General features: G+C 37.0%; 1 pseudogene; it reads right to left on the bottom strand.

Moving 5' to 3' along the window:
* Positions 1-15,721: 15,721 nt before the first annotated feature.
* LOC100459865 (E3 ubiquitin-protein ligase TRIM38-like) lies at positions 15,722-17,187 on the bottom strand (annotated as a pseudogene).
* Between the last annotated feature and the right edge of the window lie 714 nt (positions 17,188-17,901).

Raw genomic sequence — 17,901 nt, 5'->3', positions numbered from 1 at the left:
TGAGATCAGGAGTTCAAGACCAGCCTGGCCAACATGGTGAAACCTCGTTGCTACAAAAACACAAAAATTGGCCCAGCATAATGGCGGGTTCCTGTAATCCCAGCTATTCAGGAAGCTGATGCAGGAGAATGTCTTGAACCCAAAAGGCGGAGGTTGCACTGAGCCGAGATGACGCCATTGCACTGCAGCCTGGGTGACAGAGGAGACTCCGTTTCAAAATAATAGTAACAATAATAATATAATAATATCAATGATAAATTATAATATTCACATGTTCTCCAGTATTCTGGGATTATCATTTTCTTTCCCTCACTGCAGTATAAATATGAGTATCAATGGGTATTTTAATAAAATCCAAAAGGTGAAGGAATGTGAGGAGGAAGGAGTTACTTGGCCTCTTTTGTGTTATTTCTTCGTCTTACACGAACCTGCTGCTCCAGGCTTTCCTTCAGTAATGCCTGCCTATCCTATAGGCCACGGCTCCTGTGCATCCTCATTCTCTGAAATCTGCTTCCTCACCAAAGGTGGACTAGCATCATAGATTTCCTTTGCATGAACAAATTAATATGGCACCCAAATTAGCAAATGAATCTTGCTACCATCTCTGTATATTTTGTGTGTGTGTTTTGTTGTTGTTGGTGGTGGTGGTGGTTGTTTTAGAGACAGGGTCTTGCTCACGTTGGAGTGCAGTGAAGCAGCCATGGCACACTATAACCACAAACTCCAGGGTTCAAGTGATCCTCTTGCCTCAGCCTCCAGAGTAGCTAGGATGACAGTGTAGGCCACCACACCCGGTCACCCGGTTAATTTTTTATTTTTGTAGGGACTGAGTCCTGCTATGTTGTCCAGAGTGGTCTCAAGCTCTTGGCCTCAAGTGATCCCCTCACCTTGTCCTCCCAAAATGCTGGGATTACAGGTGTGAGCCACCACGCGCAGACCCTGTATATTGTTAAGGTCTGGCATGTTTTCTTTCTGCTAGAGTAAGTTATTAAAAACTATTAAATCATAATAGTGATTAACATGAATTATTTACTAATTTCCCAACATGCATTCAATCCTCACAATCACTCAATGAAGTCAGTACAATTATGAAAATCTCCATTAACAGATGAGGAAAATTTGGCTTAGAAATATAACCAACTAGCTTAATGTCATGAAACAAGTTTGTGAGTCAGGAATCAAGCCCAGGTCTGTCTGACTCCAAAGCCCGCCATCCTTTACCATTTCCAGCATAAAGTATACTAAATCTCCTTTGGAACCAGGTGGAAAAGTGAATGAATGAACAGATGAATGATTAATTGCACCCTTTTTTTCATCTTATTAATGGTGTTTAATAACTTAATTTTGAACTAACTCAAAGAAGGGCTGGTTTTTGTCGAGGGAGAGCATTCTGCAAATAGGGGCCATTAAGCAGACAGCCTGAAGGACCACCTGCCAAAGATTGAGCAGAGGATGTTTCTGAGCTGTGTGGGAGGCAGAACTCCATAACCTCCAAGGTCTCTTCAAGGTCAAGTGATGCATTCTATGATTCCAAGAGGTTTTTAAAAAATGGAAAATTTAGAATATATATGGTCTATATAAATAGAAATAAAATTAATCTAACTTCATCTTTCTTTTATGCTTTTCCAAAAAAGAAACAATTATTTTAGGGTGAATCCAGGAGATAATAATCAGAATATCAACATTTTGAACTCTATCAGCTTTAATTCATTTTTCCCTTTGAGTTTATACTTTTGTAGCACTGACTTTTCTCTAGAGTCAAAGAAAATAACAATGGTAAATAACGAGCTCTTCATGTTCCTGAAACAAACTACTCAATGCTAGAAATGTCGGCTTCAGCATGTGCTGAGAAAACATCCAGATGTTAGCCAGCTGAAACAATATATCCTAGTGCATCTAAATAAAAAATTCATCTTCCTTTAAAAATTGGAAGTCAAAATGGGGTTTAGGATTCCCAATAAGGGTCAAGAAACTGCAAGTATTTATGAATCTCTGAACCTGCCTATTGCCAGAAGGTATCTGTACAGTTCCTAGAACACTGAGAATTAAAAAGTAAATAAAATGCTAGATATAATAGCTAACCTTTCTGATTACTATAAATTGAGCTAACAATAGCAAAAGTGCCTAGTGATTATTTGGTTATTACTTGTGAGTTTCACATACCGTGGTCATGGGTTGCTCGGAAGAATGAGCTGTAGGAAATGCAAGAGACAGGAGAGGCGATAGAGGAATTGGGAGTTGTGCAGATCATTGGGAGGTCTAGGGACAGGGAGGGGCATTCTCCACCCACTCCCCCTCAACTCTTTAGAAGGGCAGATGAGTAAAACTGTCAAGCAAACAGAACAAAAAGCTAAGGAATCTTGAAAACTTTAGAAATCAACATTGCTTTTCAGAGTCACAGAAGAAGAAAAGTTCTTTCCTATAGAAATGAAATTGAAGAAAAAATGAATTAGAAATTAAGACATAAAACGTGGATGCTTTGATTTTTCCTCAGGACTCCTGCCATCAGTCGAGCCAGGATGGACTAAAGTGTGTTTCCCAAAGTGCGACCCATCCCCCCAGCATTAGACTCATGGAGTTGATTTAAAAAACAAAAAACAAAAAACAAAAAAAAAAAAAACAGAGTGGAAAAAAAAGAAACCAATTTCTGAGCCTCACATTAGACTCAATGAATAAATATTCATGGATATTGGGCTCAAACAATTCACATTTTATAATAACACCCAAGTGATTCTTATTTACACCATAGTTTGAAACCTTTGGGATGTGAATAGCATTTTGTGGTAACTAATATTTTAGAGAAATGTGAAGTGCAAGGCCATGATTAATTTTGAGCATGAGAATAAAGGAAGAATCAGCTTAACTTTTAGAAAACAGGAGGCAAATTTAGCAAACAAACAAACAAGAACTGTTGAAAAATAAGGAAGCTAGAATGAAGTTTCTCTTTTCTAACGTCCCTTTCTTCATTCTGTCTTAGAACAAAAAGGAGAGGCAGGAAGTAAAAGAGGTTGACTCGTTTGTTAACAGAACATTATCTCAGTTTACCAAGATTCTTCCACAGTCAAAGTCACTTTGCTTATCTGTTCTTTTTCATGTTGGGACAGCTTTAAAACTAACAATAACCCAGAGCTACTCTTAGGCAAAACTGGGAAATAATAAGTTTTCCTAAATAAGTAATGGAGAGGTTGCGTTAGTGTCCTGTGCCTGCCATAACAAATCACCACAAACTGGGTGGCTTAAGACAACAGAACTTCATCATCTCGCAGTTCTGAGGGCAGGAGTCCAAAATCACAATGTCGACAGGGCGGTGCCCTCTCCAGAGACTCTGGGGAAGAATACGTTCCATGGCTCTCGCTAGTTTCTGCTGGTTGCCAGTCATCGTTGGTGTTCTCTGGCTTGAGGATGCACCACTCAATCTCTGCCTCTCTCTTCCTGTGGCACTCTCCCGGGTGTGTCTCATCTTCACATGTCATCCTCCTCTCTCTGTCCAAATTTCCTCCTTCTTATAAGAATATTAGTCACTGGGTCTGGCACAGTGGTGCACACTTGTAATCTCAGCTATTCAGGAGGCTGAGGTGGGAGGATCACTTGAACCCTGGAGGCAGAGGTTGCAGTGAGCCAAGATTGAGCCACTGCACTCCAGCTTGGATGACAGAGCAAGACTCGGTCTCAAAAAAAAAAAAAAAAAAGGAACATTAGTCATTGGATTAAGGCCTACCCCAATGCAGTATGACCTCATCTTAACTTGATGACATCTGTAAAAATCCTATCCTATTTCCACATAAGCATAATGTCACATTTACGGGGACTAGGAGTTAGGAATTAAACACATCTTTTTGGAGTACCCAATTCTACCCAGTACACTAAATGAATGTTAAATGGATGCTGGGAGACAGAACTGAAGTTGTATTGTTTTTATTTCATATTGCCTTCTTCTCTGTGTGTCTATACCGTTTCCTATTCTGTCTCTTACAAGGACACTTGTCATGGGATTTAGGCCCACCCAGATAACCTGGGATAATGACCTCATCTGGAGGTCTTTAATAAGTTTATCTGAAAAGGTTCTTTTTTTCAAGTAAGGTAACAGTAACACATTTCAGGGATTAGGACGTGGACATATCCTTTTGAGGGCCACCATTTAACCCACTACAAGGTGATAAAAACTATTATTTTTTTATTTTTGTAGAGATGAGGTCTCCCTATGCTGCACAGGCTCATCTCAAACTTCTGGCCTCAGATAATCCTACTGCTTTGGCCTCCCAATTTGCTGGAATTAAGAGGTGATGGAATTTAAAAACAGACTGTATCTTCACCTTTTCTGAAAGGGTTTGAGTATATTCTTGCCTAGAGCAGATAAAATTACTCTTCAAGGTCATTCCTAACTTATTTAATTCTCTAATTTTATAATCTTATGAGAATTTGTGTTATCAAGACCTTAGTTAAAGCAGAGAAAAACAATTCTAGGCAAATCTATTATTAGTAAGTCAGACAAAAAGTATTCTATTTTCAATAAGTTTAAATTCACGAAAATGATTTCTTCAGAAGGACAATGCATGTTCATACTTAACTCTAAACAAGGAAGATTTTTTTAACATTTAGGAACTTATAAAATGATGTAAATCTGAAAGACAAGCCAAGTTATAGCTTGAATAGATATTTATTCAGCATTAATCTCTCAAATCATTTGTGACATATAGGTCAGACCTGGGCAGTGAGAAGATTTAAAAGACACAATATGTGCTAAAACCAAGTCTCGGGGGGGATATTTTGTCCTTTCTGTGTCTGTACAAACTCCCTCCCTTATCCCTAACCCAAAATTTGAAAATTTTCACGTGTTCCAAATGACTTAATTCCAGTGAAGACTTAAGGAAAAATAGAAGATGATTGTAATGAAATGTATCAATTCCCATCATCATTGTTTTTAAATCTTGAAGTTACTCAGGCATTCTAGGTTTTATATTCCAAATATAACATAACCTGGAAGGTAGGTTGTGTTTCCAAAATACTCTAATAGGCAGCCAACTGATTGAAGGACTCAACAGTAGTGAGTTTCAAACGGGAAACGCCTATGAGAAGAGGGCTGCCGACGTGAAAGAGAATGAAGTCAATTTCTTCACACTTCTTAGGACCCAGCCTTAGAACTTGCTTTCTAATATTTGGAGTATTCAGAAATATTTCTGAGGGTGAGGTACTCAAAATTTTCCTATACAATTCCCAATTTCAGGATTAAAATCAGGAAAACCAAGAAAAAAAGCACAAATTCATGTAGATACACACATAGAGTCATGTCCTGTATTGACAAGTCTTTGAAGGCTAATTCCATGAAGTAACCACACTGAGCCCAGAAACCAAGTCAGCCCATCAAAATCTATAATTTTTCTGCCAAAGCAAAGTAAATTTACCATGTTGCCAAAATTCACGTGAAAGTATATAGCATCTATTTCTCTTCTTATTTTGTAGTTGTTCAAATCAGTGGTGTCTAAAACAGAGTATGCATGGTCATCTACAAGGGTGAAAAAGAACATCTGCTTATATTTATTTTTAATCTTAAAACATAAGAAAGAAATCAAGCTTTACTTATATTTAAAATATGTATTTCTATAATTCATAAATTTTAAAGTGATTATATTGAGATACATAGCCATAATGTTTTTACTCATTTAGATATGTAATATTTTTACTTACATAGATACATAATTAAAATGAATTGGAGGCTCCTGATTTAACCAAATTGGAAATAATTTAGTCACTTTTTTCTTTCCCTATAAAGCATGGATCTTCATCGTTTTTTGGATTTCTGAATTTTATGAGGATATAAATTATATAATATAAATTATACTCATTTCAATATAAGTATAAATTATATGTAAGGTCTTGAAAATGTTTTTGAGTCATTGTAGGCTAAACTGGTCCACATGCTTGTACAAACAGTTCAATAGGATAACATCTACATAAAAGCATCCAACATATTACATCTCTAGGAAAATCTCTTCCAAAAACATGAAGAAGAACATTAAGAAATTATACCGCAGTCATTCTTGTAGTTTAGATAGTATAGAGAAAACAAAAAACAAATGAGGTCAAGTTAGTGATTTCTTCAGTCTTCATAAAAAAAATCAGTATTTACTAAAGCTGCATATGAGACATCCTGCAATTTAAATGTTGCAGTCTAAATCTCAGGGAGTTTTGGATTCCATTTACTATCTAAATTATTTTTCCCTCCCTGACATTTTTAAGTCAACGAAGAAGCATACGAACTACTAGAGATTTGTTCTAAGAATTGACCAATGACCTTTATGGGCAGGGACTGTCTTGCCCTTGTTTTAAAGCTCACTAAAATAACTATGCCCGGCTGTCATGTCAAGACAAACTGATGTGCCATGGTCACTTACGAGAGGTGCCATGAAGATTTTATTTCTAACAGTAGTTCGAGTACAAAAATTGAAGAAATAATCTGTGCTTTCTGCCTGCCACCATCTCTCCCTGCTCTTCTAGCACAAAATCCTTTTCATCTTGTAAACTCCTCCGTTTTTTTGAGTCTGCTATCAATAAAAGGACTTGTCCTCCGCACCTGCAGCGGTGGGCATGTGATGGGCTACTTCAGACCCCCAGGCACATTCATCAGTCCAAGGGTGAGAAACTGGCTACACAAGGTCAATTAGAGTCACTTTCAGTATTAAACTAAATGCTGTGATTGGAGGGACTTCTTTTCCTTTTAGATCATTGGTACCAAAGACTGTACAAGCCTGGGTCTACCAGAGCCATTTTTTGCCACCAAGTGGAAAAAGCATACTTGAGAATAAAACCAACACTGAGGAAAGAAGAGTTGACAGAGGAAGGGAAATAGAAGGTACTCAGTTTTACGTCTGTGCTTTTCTATTAGGTTGATGCAAAAGTAATTGCAGTTTTGTACCAACTTAATATTATATGGGGGCAATAAATTTTCTCTTGGCATTAGATTTCTACCAGGTGCAACTGAGAAAAGTCCTCTTACCACAGGGATGATATGCTAGAATACACCGAGGCTACTATTATAGTAAAGTCACTCTTACTTTCTAGATATATTTTCTTGAGTGGGATAAAGGTAAATCTCCAAATAGCCTAAAATCATGGCTGTGGCTATAGTCACTGAGTGTGTCAAACATGTGAACAATACACATTACATGTCTCTTAATTCACACATACATATACGTGCACACACACACACCCCCCTCTGAATATTGCGCTAACATAGCTAACAGAGTACTATGCAGAGTTGTTTATTCAACAAGCATAACTGATTAACAACAACATAATGTTTGAATTTTCTCTAGTAATACCTATCCACCAAATAACCTATTTATTTCTATTTTGGCAGCATTCTTTTATTTTCTTGCCTTCTAATTTCCTATTATCTCCTATAGTTTCTTTTAGGCCATACAATGTTAAAAAAAAGGTAAGTCCAGATTTTTATAATATTTTATGACTTGACAGTTTTTACATGCTGAAGATTACGGAATGGAAATTATCATTGAGATCCCCCTTCCCCCACCAAAAAAATTAAACATTTGTTCAAGACCTTAGTCAATTTAAAATATTTTGCTAAGTCAACTAAATAAGCAGTATTCTTTGAAGAAGGCCAATAAATGATTTCACCTTTTCTTAGATTGTTATTACTTGTATTTCTTAAAGAATAGGGCCCAAGGGGAGAACTCCTTTAAAAGAGAAATAGGAGTAAAATCACTTTCAGATCTTTCTCCCTAGGAGAAGTTGATTCTTCTACTAGCTTCTTTCTCTGCTATGATGTATTATTAAAAATGGGAAGACAGTGTTGATGGCATGTGTTGTATAATAGCTTTGTGGGGTGCCATTTATTTTACTTTAAGGAGAGTTTATTTCATCTTGGGCCAACTGGGAAAGCTTTTCAGAGGCCATGAGCACACTGGCTTTCTTCATATTAGATAAAAGCAAGGACATTGCTCATACATTGATCTGAAGTTATTCAAAGCCTGAGTTGGGGAAGAGAGAATTTCCTTCCTTGGTACAGAGTAGCTTTCACATCATATGGACGCATTCAAAATCTGAAAACTCTTTTTAAATTGAGAATGTCAGAGGAAAATTTTCACCTTTTTTGATGTGTAAACTGAAAATGCGGAAATTTTATTAGATGAAAAAAGGAATAAAATTAAAATAAAGTTTAATATCAACTTTAAATGTCAATGTATTCTAAAAGAGTAAACAGTGAAAAACTGGATTTAAACCATACCAGTTATCTGGATATCTTAAATTACTGATTTGTGATTCATAAGTTGTAGGTTATCATAAACTGTTTGCTCGTAGAGTGCTGAGCACATGACTCCCAGGAAATATTTTTCTGGCAAACTTTTTGTTTGAATTGTCAGAAAATAAATGTTTTAGGCTCTGTGGGGTATCTAGTCTCTCCTAAACTCTGCCTTTGTAGCATGAAAGCATCCATAAATGTTACATAAATAAATGTGCATATTCTGATATAACTTTATTGACAAAATCAAGTGATGGGTTGGGTTTGGCCTGCTGTTACAGTTTGTCAACCTCTGCTCTATGCCTAACTCTGAATTATCAGTTTAGCTGCTAAGAATGGGATGGTGTATGCATTTAATAAATGGAACATTTTCCTGAAAATCAAAAGATGAGTTCTGTTTCTAAATTTACCAATATCATGTTAATCAATTCATTCTAAAGGTGTTCCCTAAGGCCTAGCTTTGTTAGGTGAAGGAGAGAGATTTTTGGAAAAGAAAATGAGGGGGATTGTCAGTGAGGGAGGCTTTAGGCTCATGCTCTGATTGGAGGCAGGCCAACTTTGCATTTGTCTACTTTATAAGTTTGAGCTGTACAAAATCTCATTTAAAAACTATTCGACTTGGAAGGATTGGGTAACTTCTGTAAGTTATTTCCATAAGTCACATCTAGCACTAGCTGTCAATTAAGATCCAATTACAGAAAGGGATGCCTCAAATGTAGCATGAGTCTTGTGTATAGGAAATTCAAGGAGAAAAAAATATATTTTAAATGAAATAAATGTCTTTGTAGAGAATTCTAGAGAGCTGAGGAATGACAACTGGATACAGATATTAGCAATGTCAAGACAAGAACACAGTTACACCAGTGCTTGCAATCTCTGGCTTGTGGGGAGCATCCCACCTTGAGGTTTTCAGAAGCTGCTCCCCACCTACACAGACTTAATAGGCGTCATGAAGAAAAGGATGCCGCTTTTCAGCAGTGCTCAGATCACATGTGACAGCCATAATTGAGTAAGCAAACGGGGTGCTGAGAAGAGGGTAATGGGCCATGCAGGTAGAAGAAGAGCTGAGCAAATCCTTAGAGGTGATTCTCATTGAAAGCAATGTGAAACTGGTAGGTGTACATTGAGCTCCAAACATTCTCCCAATGCAGAGATGAAAGTTATTATCATCTTGACAGGTCTGCAAACCATGGCCTCTGTCCAAATGCCATAACACACAAAGAAATAGAAATTAGGTTATAAATTTCCCCTTTTAGGCACACCAAAGGAATTGGAATAGTTGGTAGAATTGGGAGCAAACAAGATACTTTAATTAGATTAAAGCATGTGAAATTGTTAACTCACTGGCCAGCCCTAGGACTCAGAAATTTTGGAAAATAATTACAAAATTGATACTCTGAGTAAACACAATTTTGGGATCTCCCTAAATTTCATCCTCTAAGCTCTCTCTTCATCTTTGGTTTTTAGCCCATTAACCTAACTCTTGTCTACTTCACAGAAGCAATAAAGATACGAGATCCCAAGGTAGAGTAGCCCTCAATGGGGCTTACTGAAAACAGAGCATTCTATTCAAATGGGCAAATTTAAGCTTCTTTTAATCTCAAGAACTGGGTGAGAAAATCAGAGGAATGCAGATATGGTCTCGCTTCTGAGCCATGATGCTGAGAAATGCTCTACAACCAAAGCACTGGATATAGTATGTACTTTGGCTAAGCTGCCACCTGGTAAATGGTATTACTTATTTAAATTCTTATAATCTAATCAGAATGACTTCCTATAAACATAATTTATAGATTCAAGGAAAATACAGTCTAATATCCCAAATTACCAATAATGTTTCTATAAAACTATGTATTAGAATAAATACATAAATATTAATTATCACTAACAAAATTTGTTTGCATACACACACATACACACACAGAGTAAAAGCAAAAGTTCCCAACTTTTTGGTCTATGGTACCCTTATTATTTCAGTAATTTTTTCAAAGCACTCCTAGACCAAAAGAAATGTCTAATAATTATATTTATTAACTAGTTAGAAATCACCAAAAACTCAGCTTTATAAAGATACGATATGAGCAAAAACAACGTAGCATGATCAGTGAGGAAACTGTGAACTATCTCAAGCTTCATTATGACCAAAAGTTATCGAGGGTTGCTGTCTTTTGCTGGAAAATGTAAAACGTCCCGCAGCCCTCCTGTGAGTTTGCTGCAGCACCCCGGGGTGCCTTGGCACACTGTTCAGAAACCACTGGATTAAGACAAATCTGGCAACTATTCTGTGTCTACTCTCCCATCCCAGTTAAGTTACACAATAGCTAGTATTTTAATGTTTTCATTCTTGGCTCAGTCTAAAATTGATCGTTCTCTTAACTTTAATGAACAAAACAAAACTTGAAATTGATTTTACTTTGAGGTTTCAAAGAGAATCAGTGGTTCTCAGTACTATCTGTTTAAGCCTCTTTCTTCTTCAGCAGGAAGGTCTCAATGACCTTCACACAACTTATCTAGGAAAATGCGCGCTTGTCCTTTGTAAGGTCACAATTAATAGTCTTCACTTTTCCCAAGAAGCAAAACTGAAAAACACAGATGCAGAATATTTCCTACATTCTGACTAGATTTCTTGACTGAAAAAATCTCATTGACCATCCTTGATTAATCAGGATATTTCTAAATTAATAATCTCTTACCACACAAGAAGCTTGTCATTTACCTGTAGTTTTATCATAGGTTTTAACACATGCTGTAAGAAAAGGGCTAATATCCAGAATCTACAATGAACTCCAACAAATTTACAAGAAAGAAACAAACAACCCCATCAAAAAGTGGGCAAAGGATATGAACAGACACTTCTCAAAAGAAGACATGTATGCAGCCAAAAGACACATAAAAAAATGCTCATCATCACTGGCCATCAGAGAAATGCAAATCAAAACCACAATGAGATATCATCTCACACCAGTTAGAATGGTGATCATTAAAAAGTCAGGAAACAACAGGTGCTGGAGAGGATGTGGAGAAATAGGAACACTTTTACACTGTTGGTGGGACTGTAAACTAGTTCAACCATTGTGGAAGTCAGTGTGGCGATTCCTCAGGGATCTAGAACTAGAAATTCCATTTGACCCAGCCATCCCATTACTGGGTATATCCCCAAAGGACTATAAATCATGTTGCTATAAAGACACATGCACACATATGTTTATCGCGGCACTATTCACAATAGCAAAGACTTGGAACCAAGGCAAATGTCCAACAATGATAGACTGGATTAAGAAAATGTGGCACATATACACCATGGAATACTATGCAGCCATAAAAAATGATGAGTTCATGTCTTTTGTAGGGACATGGATGAAATTGGAAATCATCATTCTCAGTAAACTATCGCAAGGACAAAAAACCAAACACTGCATGTTCTCACTCACAGATGGGAATTGAACAATGAGAACACATGGACACAGGAAGGGGAACATCACACTCTGGGGACTCTTGTGGGGTGGGGGGAGTGGGGAGGGATAGCATTAGGAGATATACCTAATGCTAAATGATGAGTTAATGGGTGCAGCACACCAGCATGGCACATGTATACGTATGTAACTAACCTGCACATTGTGCACATGTACCCTAAAACTTAAAGTATAATAAAAAAAAAAAAAGATTTCAGCTCTCACTTATAGGCAGAGATAATGGTTTCTTGATAGCCTTAGGTTCTTCATCAAGTTAGGCCCTTGAAAAAATAATTTAATTAGAATATTTTTATAGGACTATGGTTCTTCACAAACATACAAGAAGTGTCATCTAACTAGAGAAGAATCTTGGATGCCTTGGAAGAAAAGCTAAGAGAGTGTGTGTGTGTGTGTGTGTGTGTATGTTTGTGTGTGCCTGTATGTCTGTCTCTATCGTGCACTCATGACAGAGAGAGAGATAAAGAGGAGAAAGATAAAGATTCACATTCCTTAAAGGTATGTGAACATGAACATGTGACAATGTGAATTTGACAGAATGAGTGTAGACAGGCAGGGAGTAAGTGAGTAGGAGTCTACACTGAAAGGGTGGGCTAACCAACTGTGGTAGGCTATAGGGTTTTCTCAGATCACTGGCAGTTTTCAGATAGATCTAAAGCGATTCTATCAAAACATGTTAAATACCAACGATAACCAAGGACAAATTGCCACATTCCAAAAGCAATCAGAGTTGGCCTGCATTATCCTTCCTCCACACATTCTTTGGAGGCTTATCACAACAGCAACCACATGCATTATAAACAGTGTTACCCTTCAACTAGGCAACTGGCTTCTTCCCCTGCAGTAGTTTAAAACCACCCTCTGCTCCCACAGTCGGTAAGATGTTCTGCATTAACTTTGCACTGATCTCCTCTGAAGGCAAAAACAAGATCCTTTTGCATTAATGATTAGCAAAAATCCCAAAGGCAACAGCTTTGACAAGGACCATACTACAAGCATAAGTTTGTGTTGACAGTTTCTATTCAATATAGTTACAAGTGCTCTGCCATCATCTACGAAACCTATCAGTGTACATAGACCACCAAATCATGCAACAAATCCTAAGAGTTTATTGGAAATAAATTATTGGATTATGTTTATTTAACCACAAACTTTAAAATCTGAAAAAAAACCTGGGTAAAACTGTTAAATATGGTATTCATTACATGTAGAAAGATGTTTAAAATTCATGTGAAAACATGACGATATTGCAATTTAAACTTAAATTTCAATAAGTACCTAAATTTAAAAGCCCATAATAATTATAGGATGTGCAGCCTTAAATTAAACAAGACTACTCTTGAATTAAGTAAATGCTAATGTTGTACTATCCGCTAAGTAAATACTAATTAGTTGTCACAGCAATTTTTCTGAATCTTCTCACAGTATAGTAAGATATGTGTAATGTATATTATGTGAAGTCACCAAGGGTGGGGTCTGGAAGATGTAACAAGCAAAAATAAAGCCAGATGTCAGTAAAATGCTCCCTGTTACTATGTTTTGGAGCTCCATATGGGAGGGAATAATTACACTTTGGCAGTAAGAACCACCCAAAAAGACATATTTCTAAGTTTTTATCATAATACATTTGGAACTTTCTAGAAATAGTAGCAGAAATATTATAATAAATCCCAGAAGTTTTAACATGTAAGTAGTCATGGCAATCCCCTTTTCCCTCTGGTGAATCTGAAAGATGTCTTGAAGACTGGTGATATATCAAAACTTTCTTAAAAATTTTTTTTCAAGGAATTTTCTAACCAGAGGATTGCAAACTTTAAAACAGTCATTATTGGTAAATATTCCTTTCCTAACCTCTCTGTTTCAATTGTTTCTCTGTAAAATGGAGACAATAATAGTGCCAACCTCATAAGGTCCTCCCAAAGGCTAAATGAGTTAGTACACAGCTACAAACTCACATAGACAGAAATGTCTCAGAATGTGAAGTTATTTCTCTTTTAGAGAGATAATACAGTACATCACCATATTATGTCCATTAAGGATAGTTTTTGCTACCAAGTGAGTTCAGATGATGTCTGGTCTTGATGCTAATTGAGCTTAAAACAAACTTTTCTTGAATTTTAGAATCATGGATGAGGAATTCTAGTCCTGTATATGTAGAACACTTAGCACTGTATCTGGAATACAGTAAGAATTAAGCTTGTATTTTCTTTCTTTCTTTCTTTCTTTTTTTTTTTTTTGAGATGGAGTCTCACTCTGTTGCCCAGGCCAGAATGCAGTGGTGTGATCTCGGCTTACTGCAACCTCTGCCTCCCAGGTTCAAGTGATTCTCCTGCCTCAGCCTCCCTAGTAGCTGGGATTACAGGCATGAGCCACCACGCCTGGCTAATTTTTGTATTGTTTAATAGAGACAGGGTTTCACCATGTTAGTGAGGCTGGTCACGCACTCCTGACCTCAGGTGATCCATCCGCCTAGGCCTCCCAAAGTGCCGAGATTATAGATGTGAGCCACCACACCTGGCCAGCATGTATTTTCAATCATTATATTACAGTATTATTATTACCCAATTTGAAATTTGAGAGGATAATATTTTTCTTCCTTCCTTCCTTCCTTCCTTCCCTCCTTCCTTCCTGTCTTCCTCCCTCCCTTCCTTCCTCCCTTCTCTTTCTTTCAGCAAGTAACAAGGGCATTTTATTTATAAAGCACAGTTCTATGTGACAAGATAATTTGGGTAGCGCTCACGTAAAATACAATCCCTTTTCCTGGTCCAAGGATCAGTAAGATTTCTAAAATTATAACTTTTTTGTTGCTACATAAATTGTTTATCACCCCAAGCAAAAATTATAGCCATACTTTCTATAACCATATTTAGCAGCCATCACACATACGTTTAAAAAGGCAACAATTGATTAAATTAGCAAGTAAATGTCAGCCAGTCTAATTGTGTCGCTATAATTGTGGCCATAATTGTGACTACCAAGGTTTTCTCTTATTACCACTTATAATAGGAAAAATGAAAAAACTTTAACAAATCTTTTATAAACCACTCTTAAAATGAATAACTAAACAATACACAGTTAAATCTCACTTTGACATTTTCCAAGGATCCCCTCCCCAAGAAAATGAGATTTCCAGTGTAATTTCTAATTTAATACAAGGACTGATAAAAGAAAAAAATGAACTGGGGTAATACCCTATCCTTATTCAAAGAGTATTGATCAAAGCCAAATTCTTGTTAAATAATGTTTTACACTAAAGAGATGAAACTCTTCAAAGCATTCCCCATGAATTCCCTGAGAAAGTAACTTATGTTTGGTTCAAATCTTACAGGGGGGGGAAAAAAAAGCTCTTGGAGCAAAATGCTGAGTATTCCTTTCAACATAATGACAATCAATCATATCCCAGGGTCTCTCTAAATCCAATTCTAATGTCTAAATGGGACAGACTCTTCTACTGAAGGTGTTTTCACCATTTTCCCAGTTGTTCAACTGCTGTATCTACATTCTTAGAATCTAACTAAAAGATGAAACTGAGGCTTTTGTGCATTTGTAACTAACTTTGCCTACTTTGAATATAATACCGTAGAAAGCAGAGATAATATCTCTTACCTCCTAGAGTTATTGTATGAGTAAAATTTAATTTCAACAAACATTTACTTTCAACTTACTACTTGCCTAATAAAGATATATGAAAGGTTGTTGAACCTATGAAACAACATAAAATTCTAACATTATTTACTCTTAATCTATTGCAAATCAAGAGAGAAAACAAGAAGTTGAACTAGAGAATCACATTTATACATTTCCTTTAAGTAGTGAACTTTGGTAGATTCATCTTTAAATTCTTTAATGAAAAACTCACAAGACACATTTATTAGTCATATTCTAAAAAGCCAGATACAGGCTATTTTGCATGCAATATATATATTGGCCCTTATGGGATTTACATTATATTCTCTGTGATGGTTAAACCTATAAGACTTTGCTCTTTTCCTTAACCATCTGGGGGAGGCGGGAACAAAGGAGAATATTGATAAACCTGGAAATAGGGCCAGAGAGTATAAGAGAAGGAAGCCTTTGGGAAGGTGAAGATATGGTAGCCAGTACTCATGTTGTAAAAGGATGCAACTCCAGCCTCAGAGTCCAGAAACACTCCCACAACCAAGGGCTGCTCACACAGATGAAGGGAAGTTAAGGGAGATGTAAGGGCTACATAGCCGTTCTTTTGGCATAGTCTGAGGGTCCAGAATCCAGACTGAGGCTCTTGCTTCATGTCAGTGCACCTCTGCACTTTGCCATACAAACTCCTAAATCCCACCTGGTTCGTTCCCCAACATCCATTTCGAAGGAGCATCTTCCTGAGAGGTGAAGCCCTCACAACCCAGGACACAGGGGAAGGCACTAAATCTCCTGGAAGAAGTGCTATGACGGTCCTGGGGATATCCACAAGTCACTTTTCTCCGATCCTCAGATGGAATTAGTTCACTATGAGTTCTATCTGGATCCAGAGTCACATTGACTGTAATCCCAGTACTGTAGGAGTCTAAGGCAGGTGGATCACTTGAGTGCAAGAGTTTGAAACCAGCCTGGGCAACGTGGCAAAACCCCATCTCTTGATGGCTCCTTAACATTTTCTTCACATTACAGGAAATAAAGCTCAAAAATGTTGCACACAGTATGAAGCTCCAAGGAGAAGGCCTCTGATGTTTCCAGCTTCACAGCCCAACTGCTGCCCACAGTATCATTCACATTCTGCAGCAATTTTTGGGCTGAGCCCTGACATTTTTCCCCCAGTTCCAGCATGTGGCTCTTGAATTCAGCCCCAGACCGGTCCCATGGTCCCTCAGTCTACTCAGACTCTATTGTTCTTCCTTCTCCTGTCTCCAGAGATAAGACTTCTCCTCCTCATGTAGGAAACTCTGCAGATTCTTAAAGTCAAACTCGATTTTTTTGTCTCTGAATTTGTGTCTTCTCATGAGGAGATATAAAATTGCAATTTCCATTATTGCCTTCTAAATTCATGCAGTGAGAGTGTATAATCTGGGCAACTTAAATCTATGCTTTTGAGTTGCAGTCCTCAAACTTGTCCCAAATAAACTCTGTACTTATTGTCCATTTAGTTATGTGCATTGCTGTGAACACCTTCTGCTCTGTACACTCCTCTTCAAGTTGCCTCAATTTTGTCACAGCTTTCTGGAGCTTTTCCTTGTAGCCCTGGCATACGTCTTCGACAAGAGCTGTGGTGTGCCCTTTGTGCTGCGGTGCCCACTCACAGTGCCAGCAGATGAGCTGCCCCTCATCTTCACAGAACAGGTGGAGCTGTTCCTGGTATTCCAAGGTATCACTGAAGCAAGCCGCTGTGTTTAGTTCATTACTGAGTTGAATCAGATTTTGTCCTTGGGTTAGACTAGAATCAACCACTCCACTTAGTCTTCCAATTGCACTATTACTGCGACACATTCATACAATGGCATACTGTGCTGCAATAGAAATGCACAAAACAGAACAACATGCTATGGCACATGTGATAAATCCAACAAAAAATGTTAAACAAAATGGCAAGTTGTAAAATATATACAGTATCTTACATATATGTAGTTTAAAATATGCAGAAGAAAGTCTTATGTTTTATATAGAAATACACATGTATAGTAAAAGTAAAAATATATAAATAAGAATGATCAAGAACGAATTCGGCATGGTTACATCTCTGGAAAGGGAGAGAGATAAATGACATTAGGGAAGAGACACAGAAGGTTTTAATCAAATCTAAAATAGTTTATTTCTTTAACATGAACATCTGATATGACTATGACAGAATGCTAAGAATTATTCAAGCTATGTGTGGATGATCATAGACATATATTGTTTTAATTGTTAAACTTTATGTTTGAATATTTCATAATTTTAATGCCAAAAAAAAAACCAAATAATGGGTGCCTGACAGGTGGAAAAAAAGACAAGGAAGAGACCATGCAATATATGGCTTTTCTCTTGGAAACTGTTCATGTACTACACACCACTCTGATCTTTTGGCAATCTCTTTAGCAGCAAAACAATGCCAAAATTATCTGAAGACTAAAAAAAATTTATAACACTGAACACTCAATATGACTCACAGTCTATGCTCTAATGCTCTCTTTTAATGATTTCTAAAATATTGTGTAAAATTAC

The sequence above is a fragment of the Pongo abelii genome, chromosome 3, assembly GCF_028885655.2.
Source record: "Pongo abelii isolate AG06213 chromosome 3, NHGRI_mPonAbe1-v2.0_pri, whole genome shotgun sequence".
NCBI lineage: Eukaryota > Metazoa > Chordata > Mammalia > Primates > Hominidae > Pongo > Pongo abelii.
Note: the sequence above shows the minus strand (reverse complement) of the source record. Positions and strands in the feature narration are given on the sequence as shown.